Genomic DNA, 12,513 nt, shown 5'->3' on the forward strand with positions numbered 1-12,513 from the left:
AGAGAGAGAGAGGCTGTGGTTGAAAGAGATACTGTGGAGAGAGAGAGGCTGGGGGAATGGAGTGAGAAAGGCTGGGAGAGAGTGAGAGAGGCTGGAGGAAGAGTGAGAGAGGCTGGGGGGGAGAGTCAGAGAGGCTGGTGGGAGTAAGAGGGTGGGGGGGAGTAAGAGAGGCTGGGGAGTGAGAGAGGCTGGGGGAGAGAGAGGCTGGAGGAGAGAGAGCGAGGCTGTAGTCGAAAGAGAGACTGGGGAGAGAGAGAGAGACTGGGGGAATGGAGTGAGAAAGGCTGGGGGGAGTGAGAGAGGCTGAAGGGAGAGTAGAGAGGCTGGTGGGAGTAAGAGGGTGGGGGGAGTAAGAGAAGCTGGGGGAGTGAGAGAAGCTTGGGGCATGAGAGAGACTGGGGGAGAGAGAGGCTGGGGGAGAGAGAAAGGCTGGGGGGGGAGAGAGAGGCTGGGGGAGAGAGAGAGAGACTGGTGTAGAGAGAGACAAAGGGTGGGATAGATAGAGAGGCTGGAGTAGAGAGAGAGAGGCTGGGGTAGAGAGAGACAGAGGGTGGGATGGAGAGAGAGGCTGGGGTAGAGAGAGGGAGGCTGGGGGAGAGAGAGAGAGACTGGTGCAGAGAGAGACAGAAGGTGGAATAGAGAGAGAGGCTGGGGTAGAGAGAGAGGCTGGGGTAGAGAGAGGCTGGGGTAGAGAGACCGACTGGGGAGAGAGAGAAGCTGGGGGGAGACTGAGAGAGGCTGGGTGAGAATGAGAGAGGCTGGGTGAGAATGAGAGAGGCTGGGTGAGATTGAGAGAGGCTGAGGGGAGCGTGACAGCCTGGGGGAGAGAGAGAAGTGGGGGAGAGAGAGAGGCAGGGATAGAGAGAGAGGCTGGGGTAGATGGAGAGAGGCTGGGATAGAGAGAGAGAGGTTGGGGTAGAGAGAGAGAGAGGCTGGGGTAGAGTGAGAAAGGCTGTGGTAGAAAGAGAGACTGGGGAGAGAGAGAGAGACTGGGGGGGATGGAGTGAGAAACGCTGGCGAGAGTGATAGAGGCTGGAGGGAGAGTGAGAGAGGCTGGGGGGAGAATCAGATAGGTTGGGAGCAGAGTGGGAGAGGCTGGGGTGGGTGAGAGAGGTGGGGGGAGAGTGAGAGACACTGGGGGAGAGTGAGAGAGGCTGGGGGAGAATGAGAGAGGCTGGGGGGGAGAGACTGAGAGAGGCTGGGGAAGAGTGAGAGAGGCTGAGGGGAGAGTGCCAGGCTGGAGGAGAGAGAGAGGCCGGGATAGAGAAAGAGAGGCTGGGGTAGAGAGAGAGAGGCTGGGATATAGAGAGAGAGGCTGGGGTAGAGTGAGAGGCTGGTTAGAGGGAGAGAGAGGCTGGGGTAGAAAGAAAAACTGGGGAGAGAGAGAGGCTGGGGGGGAGACTGAGAGAGGCTGGGTGAGAATGAGAGAGGCTGAAGGGAGCATGACAGCCTGGGGAGAGAGAGAAGTGGGGGAGAGAGAGAGGCAGGGATAGAGAAAGAGAGGCTGGGGTGGGTAGAGAGAGAGACTGGGATAGAGAGAGAGGCTGGTGTAGATGGAGAGAGGCTGGGATAGAAAGAGAGAGGTTGGGGTAGAGAGAGAGAGAGGCTGGGGTAGAGTGAGAAAGGCTGTGGTAGAAAGAGAGACTGGGGAGAGAGAGAGAGACTGGGGTAGAGAGAGAGAGAGGCTGGGGTAGAGAGAGATAGAGGCTGTGGTCGAAAGAGAGACTGTGGAGAGAGAGAGACTGGGGGAATGGAGTGAGAAAGGCTGGGGGAGAGTGAGAGAGGCTGCAGGGAGAGTGAGAGAGGCTGGGGGGAGGGTCAGTGAGGCTGGTGGGAGTAAGGGTGGGGGGAGTAAGAGAGGCTGGGAGTGAGAGCGAGGCTGTAGTCGAAAGAGAGACTGGGGAGAGAGAGAGAGACTGGGGGAATGGAGTGAGAAAGGCTGGGGGGAGTGAGAGAGGCTGAAGGGAGAGTGAGAGAGGCTGGTGGGAGTAAGAGGGTGGGGGGAGTAAGAGAAGCTGGGGGAGTGAGAGAAGCTAGGGGCGTGAGAGAGGCTGGGAGGAGAGAGAGGCTGGGGGAGAGAGAGAGAGACTGGTGCAGAGAGAGACAGAAGGTGGGATAGAGAGAGAGGCTGGGGTAGAGAGAGAGGCTGGGGTAGAGAGAGGCTGGGGTAGAGAGAGAGGCTAGGGTAGAGGGTTGGAGAGAGACTGGGGTAGAAAGAGAGACTGGGGAGAGAGAGAAGCTGGGGGGAGACTGAGAGAGGCTGGGTGAGAATGAGAGAGGCTGAGGGGAGCGTGACAGCCTGGGGGAGAGAGAGAAGTGGGGGAGAGAGAGAGGCAGGGATAGAGAAAGAGAGGCTGGGGTGAGTAGAGAGAGAGGCTTGGATAGAGAGAGAGGCTGGGGTAGATGGAGAGAGGCTGGGATAGAGAGAGAGAGGTTGGGGTAGAGAGAGAGAGAGGCTGGGGTAGAGTGAGAAAGGCTGAGGTAGAAAGAGAGACTGGGGAGAGAGAGAGAGACTGGGGGGGATGGAGTGAGAAACGCTGGTGAGAGTGATAGAGGCTGGAGGGAGAGTGAGAGAGGCTGGGGGGAGAATCAGATAGGTTGGGAGCAGAGTGGGAGAGGCTGGGGTGGGTGAGAGAGGTGGGGGGAGAGTGAGAGACACTGGGGGAGAGTGAGAGAGGCTGGGGGGAGAATGAGAGAGGCTGCGGGGGGGGAGACTGAGAGAGGCTGGGGGAGAGTGAGAGAGGCTGAGGGGAGAGTGCCAGGCTGGAGGAGAGAGAGAGGCCGGGATAGAGAAAGAGAGGCTGGGGTAGAGAGGCTGGGATAGAGAGAGAGGCTGGGGTAGAGAGAGAGAGGCTGGGATATAGAGAGAGAGGCTGGGGTAGAGTGAGAGGCTGGTTAGAGGGAGAGAGAGGCTGGGGTAGAAAGAAAAACTGGGGAGAGAGAGAGGCTGGGGGGGAGACTGAGAGAGGCTGGATGAGAATGAGAGAGGCTGAAGGAAGCGTGACAGCCTGGGGAGAGAGAGAACTGGGGGAGAGAGAGAGGCAGAGATAGAGAAAGAGAGGCTGGGGTGGGTAGAGAGAGAGACTGGGATAGAGAGAGAGGCTGGTGTAGATGGAGAGAGGCTGGGATAGAAAGAGAGAGGTTGGGGTAGAGAGAGAGAGAGGCTGGGGTAGAGTGAGAAAGGCTGTGGTGGAAAGAGAGACTGGGGAGAGAGAGAGAGACTGGGGTAGAGAGAGGTTGTGGTAGAGAGAGAGAGACTCGGGTGAGTGAGAGAGGCTGGGTGGACAGAGAGGCTGGGGGAGAGAGAGAGGCTGGGGGAGAGAGAGAGGCTGGGAGAGAGAGAGAGGATGGGGGAGAGAGAGGCTGGGGGAGAGTGAGAGGCTGGGCGAGAGAGAGAGGCTGGGGAAGAGAGAGAGTCTGGGAGAGAGAGAGAGGCTGGGGGAGAGATAGAGAGGCCGGGGTAGAGAGAGAGAGGCCAGGATATAGAGAGAGATGCTGGGGTAGAGAGAGAGAGGCTGTGGTAGAGAGAGAGAGGCATGTGATATAGAGAGAGAGGCTGGGGTAGAGAGAGAGAGACTGGGGTAGAGAGATAGAGGATGGGGTAGAGAGAGAGGCTGGGGAGTGAGAGAGAGGCTGGGGGAGACAGAAGCTGGGGGAGAGAGAGAGGATGGGGTAGAGAGAGAGAGGCTGGGGGAGAACGAGAGACGGGGAGAGAGAGATGGGGGGAGAGTTAGAGAGGTTACGAGCAGAGTGAGAGAGGCTGGGGGAGAGTGAGAGAGGCAGGGAGGAGAGTGAGAGAGGCAGGGGTGAGTGAGAGAGTTGGGGGGGGGGCATTGAGAGGCTGGGGGAGTGAGAGAATCTGGGGGGCATGGGAGTGTCTGTGGGGTGTGAGAGAGGCGGGGGGAGAAAGAAAGGCTGGGGGTGGGATGGGGAGAGAGAGAGGCTGGGTGAGAGAGAGGGGCGGGGGCAGAGAGAGGGGCGGGGGCAGAGAGAGAGGCTGGGGGAGAGAGAGAGAGAGAGAGGCAGCGGGGGAGGGAGAGGCTGGGGGAGAGAGAGAGGCTGGGCTAGAGAAAGAGGCTGGGGTAGAGAGAGAGAGGGTGGGGTAGAGTGAGAGAGGGTGGGGGAGAGAGAGAGAGGCAGGGGGGGAGGGAGAGGCTGGGGGAGAGAGAGAGACTGGGCTAGAGAAAGAGGCTGGGGTAGAGAGAGAGAGGGTGGGGGAGAGAGAGAAAGAGAGGCTCGGGGAGAGAGAGGCTGTGGGGGAGAGAGATGCTGGGGGAGAGAGAGAGGCTGGGGGAGAGAGCGAGGCTGGGGTAGAGAGAGAGGCTGGGGGAGAGAGAGAGGCTGGGGGAGAGAGAGAGGCTGGGGCAGAGAAAGAGGCTGGGGGAGAGAGAGAGAGGCTGGGGAGAGAGAGAGGCTGGGGGAGAGAGAGGCTGGGGGAGAGAGAGAGGCTGGGGTAGAGAGAGAGGCTGGGGGAGAGAGGGAGGCCGGGGTATTGAGAGAGAGGCCGGGGAAGAGATAGAGAGGTCGGGGCAGCGAGAGAGAGGCTGGGGGGAGAGTGAGAGAGGCTGGGGGAGGGAGGGAGCGAGGCTGTGGGTGAGAGTGAAAGAGGTTGGGGGGAGAGTCAGAGAGGCTGGGGAGTGAGAGAGAGGCTGGGGGAGACAGAGAGAGGCTGAGGGAGAGGCAGAGATGCTGGGGGAGTGACAGCGGTTGGGAGATTGAGAGGCTGGGGGGAGAGAGAGAGGCTGGGGGAGGGAGAGAGATGCTGGGGGAAATGGAGAGAGAGGCTGGGGGATGGGGAGAGGCTGGGGAAGAGAGAGAGAGGCTGGGCTAGAGAGGCTGGGATAGAGAGAAAGAAGCTGGGGTTGAGAGAGAGAGGCTGGGGTGGAGAGAGAGAGGCTGAGGTGGAGAGAGAGAGAGAGGCTGGGCTAGAGAGGCTGGGATAGAGAGAAAGAAGCTGGGGTTGAGAGAGAGAGGCTGGGGTGGAGAGAGAGAGGCTGGGGGAGAGAGAGAGAAGCTGGGGTAGAGAGAGAGAAGCTGGGGTAGAGAGGGAGGCTGTTGTAGAGAGAGAGAGGCGGGGTAGAGAGAGAGAGGCTGTGGTAGAGAGAGAGAGAGGATGGGGTAGAGAGAGAGAGGCTGGGGGAGAGAGAGAGGCTGGGGGAGAGAGGCTAGGGGAGAGAGAGAGGCTGGGGGAGGGAGGCTGGGGTAGAGAGGCTGGGATAGAGAGAAAGAAGCTGGTGTAGAGAGAGAGAGGCTGGAGTGGAGAGAGGGAGGGGGTAGAGAGAGGCTGGGGTGGAGAGAGAGAGAGAGGCTGTGGTAGAGAGAGAGAGGATGGGGTAGAGAGAGAGAGGTTGGAGGAGAGAAAGGCTGGGGGAGAAAGAGAGAGAGAGATTGGGAGAGAGAGAGGCCAGGGGAGAGAGAGAGGCTGGGGTAGAGAGGCTGGGGTAGAGAGAGAGAGAGGCAGGGGTAGAGAGAGAGGCTGGGGTAGAGAGAGAGAAGCTGGGGTAGAGAGAGAGAAGCTGGGGTAGAAAGAGAGAGGCTGGGGTAGAGAGCGAGAGGCTGGGTAGAGAGAGAGAAAGGCTGAGGGAGAGAGAGAGAGAGACGGGGAGAGAGACGTGGGGAGAGTTATAGAGGTTAAGAGCAGAGTGTGAGAGGCTGGGGGAGAGTGAGAGACGCAGGGGCGAGAGTGAGAGAGACTGGGGAGAGTGAGAGAGTCTGGGGGGAGTGGGAGTGTCTGGGGCAGTGAGATAGACTGGGGGAGAGAGAAAGGCTGGGGCGATAGAGAGGCTGGGGGGAGAGAGATAGGGTGGTGGTGGGGGGGGAGAGAGAGAGGCTGGGTGAGAGAGAGGGGCGGGGGCAGAGAGAGAGGCTGGGGGAGAGAGAGAGAGGCTGGGGGAGAGGGAGAGGCATGGGGAGAGGGTGAGGCTTTGGTAGAGAGAGTGGCTGGGGGAGAGAGAGGCTGGGGAGAGATAGATGCTGGGGTAGAGATAGATGCTGGGGTAGAGAGAGAGGCTGGGGTAGAGAGAAAGAAGCTAGTGTAGAGAGAGACAGGATGGGGTAGAGAGAGAGAGGCTGGGGGAGAGAGAGAGAGGCTGGGGGAGAGAGAGAGGCTGTGGGAGAGAGAGTGGCTGGGGAAGAGAGAGAGGCTGGGGGAGAGGGAGATGAGCCAGGGAAGAGAGAGAGCCTGGGGGAGAGAGAGAGAGGCTGGGGGAGAGAGAGAGGCTGGGGGAGAGAGAGTGGCTGGGGGAGAGAGAGAGAGGCTGGGGGAGAGAGAGAGAGGCTGGGGGAGAGAGAGAGAAGCTGGGGGATAGGGAGAGAAGCCAGGGGAGAGAGAGAGGCCCGGGTATTGAGAGGTCGGGGTAGAGAGAGAGATGTCGGGGTAGAGAGAGGTCAGGGTAGAGAGAGAGAGGCTGGGGTAGAGAGAGGGAGGCTGGGGTAGAGAGAGAGAGACTGGGGTAGAGAGATAGAGGATGGGGTAGAGAGAGAGGCTGGGGAGTGAGAGAGAGGCTGGGGGAGACAGAAGCTGGGGAGAAAGAGAAACGGGGAGAGAGAGAGATGGGGGGAGAGTTAGAGAGGTTACGAGCAGAGTGAGAGAGGCTGGGGGAGAGTGAGAGAGGCAGGGGGAGAGTGAGAGAGGCTGGGGTGAGTGAGAGAGTTGGGGGGGGGCGTTGAGAGGCTGGGGGAGTGAGAGAATCTGGGGGGCGTGGGAGTGTCTGTGGGGTGTGAGAGAGGCGGGGGGAGAAAAAAGACTGGGGTGATAGAGAGAGGCTGGGGGGAGAGAGATAGGCTGGGGGTGGGATGGGGAGAGAGAGAGGTTGGGTGAGAGAGAGGGGCGGGGGCAGAGAGAGGGGCGGGGGCAGAGAGAGAGGCTGGGGGAGAGAGAGAGAGGCAGGGGGGGAGGGAGAGGCTGGAGGAGAGAGAGAGGCTGGGCTAGAGAAAGAGGCTGGGGTAGAGAGAGAGAGGGTGGGGTAGAGTGAGAGAGGGTGGGGGAGAGAGAGAGAGGCAGGGGGGAAGGGAGAGGCTGGGGGAGAGAGAGAGGCTGGGGGAGAGAGAGAGGCTGGGGGAGAGGGAGAGGCTGGGGGGGGAGAGAGAGAGGCTGGGGGAGAGAGAGAGGCTGGGGGAGAGAGAGAGGCTGGGGGAGAGAGAGAGGCTGGAGGAGAGAGAGTGGCTGGGGGAGAGAGAGAGAAGCCAGGGGAGAGAGGAAGGCCGGGGTATTGAGAGAGAGGCCGGGGTAGAGATAGAGAGGTCGGGGCAGAGAGAGAGAGGCTGGGATAGAGTGAGAGAGGCTGAGGGGCGAGTGAGTGAGGCTACAGGGAGAGTGAGAGGGGCTGGGGGAGGGAATGAGCGAGGCTGTGGGTGAGAGTGAAAGAGGCTGGGGGAAGAGTCAGAGAGGCTGGGGGGTGAGAGAGAGGCTGGGGTAGAGGGAGAGAGTTTGGAGGAGAGAAAGACGTTGGGGTAGAGAGAGAGAGACTGGGGTAGAGCGAGAGAGGCTGGGATAGAGAGAGAGAGGATGGGGTAGAGTGAGAGAGGCTGGAATAGAGAGAGAGAGGCTGGGGTAGAGAGAGAGAGAGGCTGAGATATAGAGAGAGAGAGAGGCTGGGGTAGAGAGAGCGAGGGTGGGGTACAGAGAGCGAGGCTCGGGTAGAGAGAACGAGGTTCGGGTAGAGAGAGAGAGGGGCGGCGGTAGAGGGAGCGGCTCGGGTAGAGAGAGATAGAGGCTGGAGTCGAGAGAGAGAGAGAGGCTAGGGTAGAGAGAGAGAGAGGCTGTGGTAGAGAGAGAGAGGCTGGGGTAGAGGAAGAGAGAGAGACTGGGGGAGAGAGAGAGACAGGGGAGAGAGAGAGAGATGGGGAGAGAGACAGGGAGAGAGCGAGAGAGGTTGAGGGAGAGGCAGAGATGCTGGGGGAGTGACAGCGGTTGGGAGAGTGAGAGGCTGGGGGGAGAGAGAGAGGCTGGGGGAGGGAGAGAGATGCTGGGGGAAATGGAGAGAGAGGGTGGGGGATGGGGAGAGGCTGGGGAAGACAGAGAGAGGCTGGGCTAGAGAGGCTGGGATAGAGAGAAAGAAGCTGGGGTTGAGAGAGAGAGGCTGGGGTGGAGAGAGAGAGGCTGGGGTAGAGAGAGAGAAGCTGGGATAGAGAGAGAAGCTGGGGTAGAGAGGGAGGTTGGGATAGAGAGAGAGAGGCAGGGGTAGAGAGAGAGGCTGGGGGAGAGAGAGAGGCTGGCGGAGAGAGGCTAGGGGAGAGAGAGAGGCTGGGGGAGAAAGAGAGAGAGAGGTTGGGAGAGAGAGAGGCTGGGGAGAGAGAGAGTCTGGGGGAGAGAGGCTAGGGGAGAGAGAGAGGCTGGGGGAGAGAGGCTGGGCTAGAGAGGCTGGGATAGAGAGAAAGAAGCTGGGGTAGAGAGAGAGAAGCTGGGGTGGAGAGAGGGAGTGGGTAGAGAGAGGCTGGGGTGGAGAGAGACAGAGGCTGTGGTAGAGAGAGAGAGGATGGGATAGAGAGAGAGAGGCTGGAGGAGAGAGAGGCTGGGAGAGAAAGAGATAGAGAGGTTGGGAGAGAGAGAGGCTGGGGGAGAGAGAGAGAGGCTGGGATAGAGAGAGAGAGGCAGGGGTAGAGAGAGCAAGCTGGGGTAGAGAGAGAGAGGCTGTGGTAGAGAGAGAGAGGATGGGGTAGAGAGAGAGAGGCTGTGGTAGAGAGAGAGAGGATGGGGTAGAGAGAGAGAGGCTGGAGAAGAGAGAGAGGCTGGGGGAGAAAGAGAGAGAGAGGTTGGGAGAGAGAGAGGCTGGGGAGAGAGAGAGGCTGGGGGAGAGAGGCTGGGGTAGAGAGGCTGGGATAGAGAGAAAGAAGCTGGGGTAGAGAGAGAGAGGCTGGGGTGGAGAGAGGGAGGGGGTAGAGAGAGGCTGGTGTGGAGAGAGAGAGAGACTGTGATAGAGAGAGAGAGGATGGGGTAGAGAGAGAGAGGCTGGAGGAGAGAGAGGCTGTGGGAGAGAGGCTAGGGGAGAGAGAGAGGTTTGGGTAGAGAGGCTGGGGTAGAGAGAGAGAGGCACGGGTAGAGAGAGAGAGGCTGGGGTAGAGAGAGAGAAGCTGGGGTAGAGAAAGAGAAGCTGGGGTAGAGAGAGAGAGGCGGGGTAGAGAGAGAGAGGCAGAGGTAGAGAGAGAGAGGCTGGGGTAGAGAGAGAGGCTAGGGTAGAGAGAGAGAGGCAGAGGTAGAGAGAGAGAGGCTGGGGTAGAGAGAGAGGCTGGGGTAGAGAGAGAGGCTGGGGTAGAGAGAGAGGCTGGGGTAGAGAGAGAGAGGCTGGAGTAGAGGAAGAGAAGCTGGGGTAGAGAGAGAGAGGCTGGGATAGAGAGAGAGGCTGGGGTAGAGAGAGAGGCTGGGATAGAGAGAGAGAGGCTGGGGTAGAGAGAGAGAAGCTGGGGTAGAGAGAGATAGAGGCTGGGGTCGAGAGAGAGAGAGGCTGGGGTAGAGAGAGAGGCTGGGGTAGATAGAGGCTGGGATAGAGAGAGAGGCTGGGGTAGAGAGAGAGAGGCTGGGGGGAGAGTGAGTGAGGCTGGGGGAGAGTGAGAGAGGCTGGGGTAGAGAGGCTGGGATAGAGAGAGAGAGACTGGGGGGAGAGTGAGTGAGGCTGGGGGAGAGTGAGAGAGGCTGGGGTAGAGAGAGAGGCTGGGGTAGAGAGAGAGAGGCTGGGGGGAGAGTGAGTGAGGCTGGGGGAGAGTGAGAGAGGCTGGGGGTGAGAGAGAGGCTGCAGGAGGGAGAGAGAGGCTGGGAGAGAGTGAGAGGGGCTGCGGGGGAGAGAGAGAAGCTGAGGGAGAGAGAGGCTGGGGAAGGGAGAGAAAGGCTGCGGGAGGGAGAGAGAGGCTGGGGGAGACAGAGAGGCTGGAGGAAAGAGAGAGGCTGGGAGACAGTGAGAGTGTCTGGGGGAGAGAGAGAGGTTGGGGTAGGGAGAGAGGGGCTGGGGTAGAGAGAGAGAGGCTGGCATAAAGAGAGAGGCTGGGGTAGAGAGCAGCTGGGGTGGAGCGAGAGAAGCTGGGTTAGAGAGAGGCTGAGGTAGGGAGAGAGAGGCTGGGGTAGAGAGAGAAAGTCTGGGGTAGTGAGAGAGGTTGGGGTAGAGAGAGAAAGGCTGGGGAAGAGAGGGAGAGGCTGGGGAGAGAGAGAGAGAGAGACGGGAGAGATTGAGAGAGGCTAGGTGGGAGAGAGTGAAAAAGGTTGGGGGAGAGAGTGTGAGAGAGGTTGGGGAACAGTGAGAGAAGTTGGGGGGGAGAGTGAGAGAGGCTGGGGAGAGAGAGAGGCTGTGGGGGAGAGTGAGGCTGGCTGTGAGGGGGAAGTGAGAGAGAGGCTGATGGAGAGAGTGAGAGAGGCTGGAGGCAGGGGGAGAGCGAGACTGGGGAGAGAGAGAGAGAGACTGTGGAGAGAGAGACTGGGGAGAGTGAGTGAGGCTGAGGGGAGAGTGAGAGCTGCTGGTGGGAGAGTGACTGAGGCTGGGGGGAAAGTGAGAGACTGGGAGAGGGAGTGAGCGAGGTTGTGGGTGAGAGTGAAAGAGGCTGGGGGGAGAGTGAGCGAGGCTGGGGAGTGAGAGAGAGAGGCTGTGCGAGTGAGAGAGGCTGGGGTTAGTTTGAGAGGCTGGGGTGAGTGGGAGAGACTGGGGTGAGTGGGAGAGACTGGGGGAAGTGGGAGAGTCTGGGGTGAGTGAGAGAGGCTGGGAGAGAGAAAAAAGCTGGGGGGAAAGAGAGAGGCTGGGGGGAGAGAGATAGGCTGGTGGTCAGGGGGAGAGAGAGAGGCTGGGTAAGAGACAGACAGAGGCTGGGGGAGAGAGAGGGGCGGGGGGAGAGAGAGGCTTGGGAAGAGAGAGAGGTGGGGGGAGAGAGAGAGAGGCTGGGGGAGAGAGAGTGAGGCTCGGGAGAGAGAGACGGGGGGAGAGTGAGAGAGGTTGGGTGGGAGAGAGTGAGAAAAGCTGGGGGTGTGAGAGTGAGAGTGGTTGGCATTTAGTGAGAGAGGTTGGGGAGTGTGAGAGAGGCTGGGGGAGGGAGAGAGAAGTTGGGGGCGACAGATAGGCTGCGGGAGAGAGAGAGGCTGGGCGAGAGAGAGAGCCTGGAGGAGAAAGAGAGGCTGGGGTAGAGAGAGAGAGGCTGGGATAGAGAGGCTGGGGTAGAGAGAGAGGCTGAGGTAGGGAGGGAGAGGCTGGGGTAGAGAGAGAGGCTGGGGTAGGGAGGGAGAGGCTGGGGTAGAGAGAGAAAGGATGGCGTAGAGAGAGAGGCTGGGGTAGGGAGGGAGAGCATGGGGTCGAGAGAGAAAGGTTGGCGTAGAGAGAGAAAGGCTGGAGTAGAGCGAGAGAGAGGCTGGAGTAGAGAGAGAAAGGCTGGAGTAGAGAGAGAGAGAGGCTGGAGTAGAGAGAGAAAGGCTGGAGTAGAGAGAGAGAGAGGCTGGGGTAGAGAGAGAGGCTGAGATCGGGAGGGAGAGGCTGGGGTAGAGAGAGAAAGGCTGGCATAGAGAGAGATGCTGGAGTAGAGAAAGGGAGGTTGGGGTGGAGCGAGAGAAGTTGGGTTAGAGAGAGGCTGAGGTAGGGAGAGAGAGGCTGGGGTAGAGAGAGAAAGGCTGGGGGAGAGAGGGAGAGGCTGGGGAGAGAGAGAGAGAGAGACACGGGGGAGTGTGAGAGAGGCTGAGAGGAGAGAGACCGGGGAGAGAGCGAGAGGCTGGGGGGAGAGTGAGTGAGGCTGGGGAGGCGGAGTGTGAGAAAGGCTGTGGGGAGAGTGAGAGAGGCTGGGGTAAAGAGAGAGAGGCTGAGGGAGAGAGAAGCTGGGTGAGAGTGAGTAAGGCTGGGGGAAGAGTGAAAGAGGCTGGGGGAGAGTGAGAGAGGCTGGCGGGGAGAGTGAGAGAGGCTGGGGGAGAGTGAGAGAGGCTGGGGGTGAGAGTGAGAGAGGCTGTGGGGCGAGTGGGAGAGGCTGGGGGAGAGTGAGCAAGGCTGGGGGAGAGTGAGAGAGGCTGGGGGAGAGTGAGAGAGGCTGGGGGAGAGTGAGAGAGGCTGGGGGAGAGTGAGAGAGGCTGGGGGAGAGTGAGAGAGGCTGGGGGCAGTGTGAGAGGCTGGTGAGTGTGAGAGAGGCTGGGGGAGAGTGAGAGAGGCTGGGGGAAAGTGAGAGATAGATAGGGGGTGAAGAGACACGGGTGGGGCGGAGAGACACGGGTGGGGGCGGAGATTCACGGTGTGGACGGCGAGACATGGGTGGGGACGGAGCAACACGGATGGGGGCGGAGAGACACGGGTGCGGTGGAGAGTCACGGGTAGGAGCGGAGAGACACGGGTGGTGGCAGAGAGACATGGGTGGTGGCGGAGAGACACGGGTGGTGGCAGAGAGACATGGGTGGTGGCGGAGAGACACGGGTGGGGGCGGAGAGACACGGGTGGTGGCAGAGAGACATGGGTGGTGGCAGAGAGACACGGGTGGGGGCGGAGAGACACAGGTGGGGTGGAGAGACACGGGTGGGGGCGGGGGGGGTGGGGAAATCGGAGGGGAGAAGTGGAACTCAGGGAA

The sequence above is a fragment of the Pristiophorus japonicus genome, chromosome 19, assembly GCF_044704955.1.
Source record: "Pristiophorus japonicus isolate sPriJap1 chromosome 19, sPriJap1.hap1, whole genome shotgun sequence".
Lineage (NCBI taxonomy): Eukaryota > Metazoa > Chordata > Chondrichthyes > Pristiophoridae > Pristiophorus > Pristiophorus japonicus.